At 47.6% G+C, this 6,105-nt stretch overlaps 1 protein-coding gene across 1 annotated transcript in view; it reads right to left on the bottom strand.

Annotated features, from left to right (window-relative positions):
* Positions 1 to 6,105, bottom strand: part of dgki (diacylglycerol kinase, iota) — a 369,448-nt gene that overhangs the window by 265,758 nt on the left and 97,585 nt on the right. The gene's annotated exons all lie outside the window — the stretch shown is intronic.

The raw sequence follows: 6,105 nt of genomic DNA on the forward strand, positions 1-6,105 counted from the left end.
CTCAATCAATGTCTTTCCCAAATGCTGCACACGTGTAAGAATTCGCAATAATTTACAGTTCTGAAGATTCATTTTTTTGATTAAAGAATCCCTGGCGATGTGCTTTTAAATTTACAGGGATAAAAATGGCTGTCACCACATGGCCGAAGACAAAGGACAATGCTTTGTTTACAAAGCAATTGAATGCTATTAGCATTTGTTTGTATATCGAGTGGATACATCTAAACTGCAGAAGAGACTTTTGCACATTGAATGGGAAACGTTCAAGATTTGAATGGGTTTTAAATCACCCAGCACTGGACAATAGAGCAGTTGTATCTCCCTTTTGTTTCAGCCCAGGGAGCTCCGGAAGACACATTAACCCAGTCTAACCACTTTGAGTTAGCCAATCACAGCTTTCTCTTGTGTATTGGACCCTTTTGGGTGGGGAATTTCGCACACAGCCCTTGCAAGGCAGAACGGCAGGACCTCACCAGGTATAAAGATAGATGCTGAAGCTATCTCGCTCTCTTACTTCGCTGGACCACAGGTGAGCCGAGTGTTCTGACTCCTCAGCATAGCAACCTAGTTAAGGAGTTTGGGGGATGGTGATTTAAGGGAATTGCTAAGATTGTTTAAATAACATTGTAGCCATTGTATCCCTCATTTTCGCCGTCTGCAACCCCTGTTATATAGTTTTACTGTAATTACTGTGTTCATGTGGGATAGTTTGATATTTTGATTATAGTTTCTTTTAGTTAATAAAACTTGATTTTTTTCTCTCATCCAAACTACGTGTCTGTTTTAATATCAATAATTATAAGCCCTGCAGTCAGAACTGGAAGGTGGGGTAGCGATTCGAAACCGCTGTTTTAAAATTGGTTTTGTTTTAAAATTGGTCTGAGTGCAGGCAAAGGCTGCAAGACCAGGAAAATTACTTTAAACCAGTTTAAAGAAGCCCCAAACCCTTACAATGGCGACCGTGGGCAGGACTGCAGGCCGTTTTTGATATGATAAGTGGTCTGGATCTAGAGAAAGCATCAGTTATTGTCTTTCTTGCTTTCAGTCTGTGGGCAGCCCTGCGGAAGGTAGTGGCAGTGTGTAAGCTGACCTATCGGGGTATAGGTGGCTGGGCTAGGAAGGGTGAGATGGGAGAGCAGGAGGAGTTTAAAGAGGCCAAGAATCGGGAGTCCCAGCTTGAAAAATGCCAGGCGGAGGTAGAACGCCTCAGAGAGGTGTATGAGGCCAGAGCTAGTGGTACGAGGGTGCGGGAAGAGAATGCACGCCTCACACTAGAGGTCACGAAATGCCAGGCATTTATAGAACGCCTTGTGCAGGAAGTCACAGAGGCGAGGGACAGAGAGATGAGGCTACAAGAGGAGAATGCACACCTCACCCAAGAAGCTAGCGAGAGAGAGAGCCATGCGAGAAACGAGATAGAATTCCTAAAGTACCAAATCACTGAGGCCAGGGAAAATGAGATGAGACTGCGGGAAGAGAATGTCAGGTTTGGTGAAGCAGATCATGGCCCCTGTAGGGCAGAGATAGAAAGCCTTAACATGGCTTTAAAGGCATCAAAGGGAATGATTTGCATGATCAGCCCGAAGGCAGGTCAGCCGGACTTTACTGGCAGCCCAAGTAGAACCATCCCACAGGCAGCACCCAGAACAGTGCTGGATTGGGAATTAGAGACCCCAAGACCGCAGCCCACAGCTCCGAGTCTTGAGGAGCTCTGGCAGTGAGGAGGGGTGGACAATGGGGTGGTAGGAGATCACCAGCAGGTCCCGCTAGGCAGGCGGGGACCAGGACCAGTGTACCCTCTCCAACAACGGAGGTACGGTCCGCCCGTGAGGAGTGAGCCTGAGAATAGGAATCCTCAGCCCACAGCATGTTCGAGTTCACAGGCAAGCACTGTGGCTTGTGTGGGGGGAGGAGCCATTCATATTCAGAGTAAGCTGTTTAAGCCAGGGAACAGGAGAGTTCTGGGACCCCTGTAGAGCAGGTCCAGTAGCAGAAATCCGGGACAAGGGAGGCACACAGGGGATAGTTTTGGCCCCAGGAAAAAGGCAGGTCCAAGATTCCCCAGTTAAAGCCACCTGGGTGAGGGAACATGAGTTGGCTGTCCATGCAAGTTCAAGTTCACAGCCTACAAAAACAGGAACTGTGACTTGTTTCCAGGGAAAAGCAGACAAACCCAGAGAGAGATTTGCACCGGCAGGCTGCCAGGTACATTATACAGTGCGGGCTATTTGGACATGGGGGAGAAGGTTCCCAGCCAGCTGGGGCTGTGGCCCAAGCTCAGGGTCTGCCAGCCAAAGTTTCCCCCATAGAGACACCCCTCAGGAGGTCTCAGCGGGTGCCCCAGCCTAAGAAAGCATGGTCACCCACTTTACAGTGGAGTAGGGCGGTCTCCCGAGCCAGGGAGAAGCCAGAGAACAGAGGCCCCCACTCAACCGCCATAAGCTGCGAGGGACCAGAGACAGGAGACAGTCCAGCTTCGCTGCAGCCAGCAGCAATCTGTGACAGTGCCAGAGATTAGCCTGGCCGTCCGGAGACTGGCAGCATTTGTATTATAGCTATGTGTGTGTATAGCTTGCTTTAAGGTGTATTTTAAGTTTTGTTGATTTAACTAGTTTCAAGTTAAAGTGCAAAGAGTTTAAGTTTACATGTGTGCCAAATGTTTGTATTTTGGTCCGAGGTCGAGGGACCCGACCATGTCTCCACCTAAGGCAGCAGGTCAGTGAGACCTGGCGGCATGTCCCTTTTAAGTTTTTGCAGGAGATGGGAAAATGAAGCAGCCATGTTCGCCCAGCCCGAGCTGGACATCGAATGAAGATACGGAATGTTGGGGATCACCTCGCCACTGGACGAATCCAGGAGACCCCGCAGCGATCTTCGGGAAAAACCGGACAGAGTCCGGAGGAACTTGCCTACTCCTCCTACGGGGAGGAGATGGCCCCAGCTGGGTGGGGCACGGCCCCCAACCCAGCACTATCCTGACCGAAGTTCACTTGCGGGAGACCTCGCTGTCGAGGAGTCACGATGGGGAAGCGCGGGCGCCTGTTCATAGGGACGCGTTCCTCGGGGGTGGGTGGTGATGGCCCGGGAATGATTGTATAGAGGAGGGGGGAGACCCAAGAGTCACGTGGGTGCGGTCGGGGGAGGGAGGAACTCACCCGGGGGCCCACGGGCAAAGAAGATAAGTTGTGGCTGGGAAGGATGAGTGGGTGGCCGGATCAGTGTGGGGCCAGGGAGTGCTGCCACACAGGCACCCATCATTTTCTGCAGCCAGTCGAGGGAAGATGGGAGGGGGAGGGACTGGGAGTCATGAGATCCCATACTCCCCGGTCTCGGTCAGTGCCAAGGTAATTTTAAACGTGAGGGGTACCCCGCCTCCACAAAGGGACAAGGGAACGGTTCGGGGCTGGCGGAGCAGGCTGGTCGGTAAATCCATTCTGCCTGTTTTAAAGTTTAAGCTGATCAAAGGGGGGTGGAAGGTATTTTTACTGCCCGAGTGGGAGGAGCAATACCCACTCGAATTTCGCGACCCATCATCGGCACGTGATGATCGGGGTTCATTTAAGCATGTTGTTTAATGATTTTTTTGTATTTTGTGTTGCAGCCCCAAGTTGAGCAGAGGCGTCGGATCCTCTCCGTGCTTGGGACCAGTTTGTGACAACTCCAAGTTGAGCAGAGGCGTAGGACCCTCTCCGTGCTTGCGATAATTTGAGTACATTGTGTAACTAAGATTGCAACATTTTGTAATAAAAAAAGGTGATTGTAAATTTGGTTTACACTGTATAATTTTACAAGCGTGTAGGGGTATGAGGCCCCTTATTGAAAACTGAAGTATCTGTAAGATGCCTACCGTACCATGGTTTTTTTCTTGAATTTAAGGGGAATAGACGGGACGGGGATCAGTGGCAGATAGCTATTAGGTAAATACAGGGGATGGTTGTTTGTGGGGGGTCAGAAATTATTGCTCATTTCTTCAAGAGGATACTACAAGCAAGCTGGAAGTATCCAAGGGCGGACTGTAAGAATTCGCAATAATTTACAGTTCTGAAGATTCATTTTCTTGATTAAAGAATCCCTGGGCGTTGTGCTTTTAAATTTCCAGGGATAAAAATGGCTGTCACCACATGGCTGAAGACAAAGGACAATGCTTCTTTGTTTACAAAGCAATTGAATGCTATTAGCATTTGTTTGTATATCAAGTGGATACATCTAAACTGCAGAAGAGACTTTTGCACCTTGAATGGGAATCGTTCAAGATTTGAATGGGTTTTAAATCACCCAGCACTGGACAATAGAGCAGTTGTATCTCCCTTTTGTTTCAGCCCAGGAAGCTCCGGAAGACACATTAACCCAGTCTAACCACTTTGAGTTAGCCAATCACAGCTTTCTCTTGTGTATTGGACCCTTTTGGGTGGGGAATTTCGCACACAGCCCTTGCAAGGCAGAACGGCAGGGGCCTCACCAGGTATAAAGATAGATGCTGAAGCTATCTCGCTCTCTTACTTCGCTGGACCACAGGTGAGCCGAGTGTTCTGACTTCTCAGCATAGCAACCTAATTAAGGAGTTTGGGGGATGGTGATTTAAGGGAATTGCTAAGATTGTTTAAATAACATTGTAGCCATTGTATCCCTCGTTTTCGCCGTCTGCAACCCCTGTAATATAGTTTTACTGTAATTATTGTGTTCGTGTGGGATAGTTTGATATTTTGATTATAGTTTCTTTTAGTTAATAAAACTTGATTTTTTTCTCTCATCCAAACTACGTGTCTGTTTTAATATCAATAATTATAAGCCCTGCAGTCAGAACTGGAAGGTGGGGTAGCGATTCGAAACCGCTGTTTAAAATTGGTTTTGTTTTAAAATTGGTCTGAGTGCAGGCAAAGGCTGCAAGACCAGGAAAATTACTTTAAACCAGTTTAAAGAAGCCCCAAACCCTTACACACGGCCCCCTCACGAAAGGCAGATCCCCAATATGTTGTGTACTGCTCCCCAATATGAGACAGAGTACCCCTTGCCCAGCATCACTCCCTATACACGTGTCCTGAGCACTCTGCAGGATTTTGTAACTAACAGAGCTGGAAAACTCTCTGAGTCACTCACCTTTGAAAATTGATAAGAGGTCCAGATGGTTTACAAACATGTGCTTTGTGTGAGTGATTGAAAGAAAGACTTGTATTTATATGGTGCATTATCTCTCAAAAACATCCCAAAACACTTCACCTGCAACGAGTGACTTTGATGTAGAGTGGACGTTAGGTCTGGAAAGTGCAGCAGCCAATTTGTAGACAACAAGGTCCCACACAGCAGTTGGATGAACGACCAATTAATCAGTTTTGATGTTGGTTGTGGCGGGGATTGTTGATTGGATGGTGGGAGAGCTCTCTGCTCATCTTCAAGAAGTGTTATTGATCGTTAACATCCACTTGAACGACAGAGACAGGTAGATGGGGCCTGACTTGAACATTCCTACATTACAACAGTGACTCCAATTCAAAAGTACTTCATTGGCTGTAAAGCGTTTTGAGACATGAGGTGGTCGTGAAAGGCGCTATAGAAATGCAAGTCTTTCTTTCTTCTTTCTTTCTTATCTAGAGGGTATCTCTGACCATGCAGCACTCTCTCCGTGCATTGAATGGGACTTAAACCATGGGTTTTGGACTCAGATCCAAATGTGACTTCACTTGGACTGGTCAGGTGGGCAGAAAAGTGGCAAATGAAATTCAATCCGGAGAAGTGTGAGGTAATGCATTTGGGGAGGGCTAACAAGGCAAGGGAATACACAACAAATGGTAGGACACTGAGAAGTGCAGAGGATCAGAGGGACCTTGGAGTGCAGGTCCACAGATCCCTGAAGGTAGCAGGACAGGTAGATAAGGTGGTTAAGAAGGCATACGGGATACTTTCCTTTATTAGCCGAGGCATAGAATATAAGAGCAGGGAGGTTATGCTTGAACTGTATACAACACTAGTTAGGCCACAGTTAGAATACTGCGTGCAGTTCTGGTCGCCACATTATAGGAAAGATGTGATTGCACCAGAGGAGATTTACGAGGACGTTGTCTGGGCTGGGGAATTTTAGCTATGAGGAAAGATTGGATAGGCTTGGGT

Source organism: Somniosus microcephalus, chromosome 16, assembly GCF_052327205.1.
Source record: "Somniosus microcephalus isolate GS21.2 chromosome 16, FLI_Smic_1.0, whole genome shotgun sequence".
In the NCBI taxonomy this organism is placed as follows: domain Eukaryota; kingdom Metazoa; phylum Chordata; class Chondrichthyes; order Squaliformes; family Somniosidae; genus Somniosus; species Somniosus microcephalus.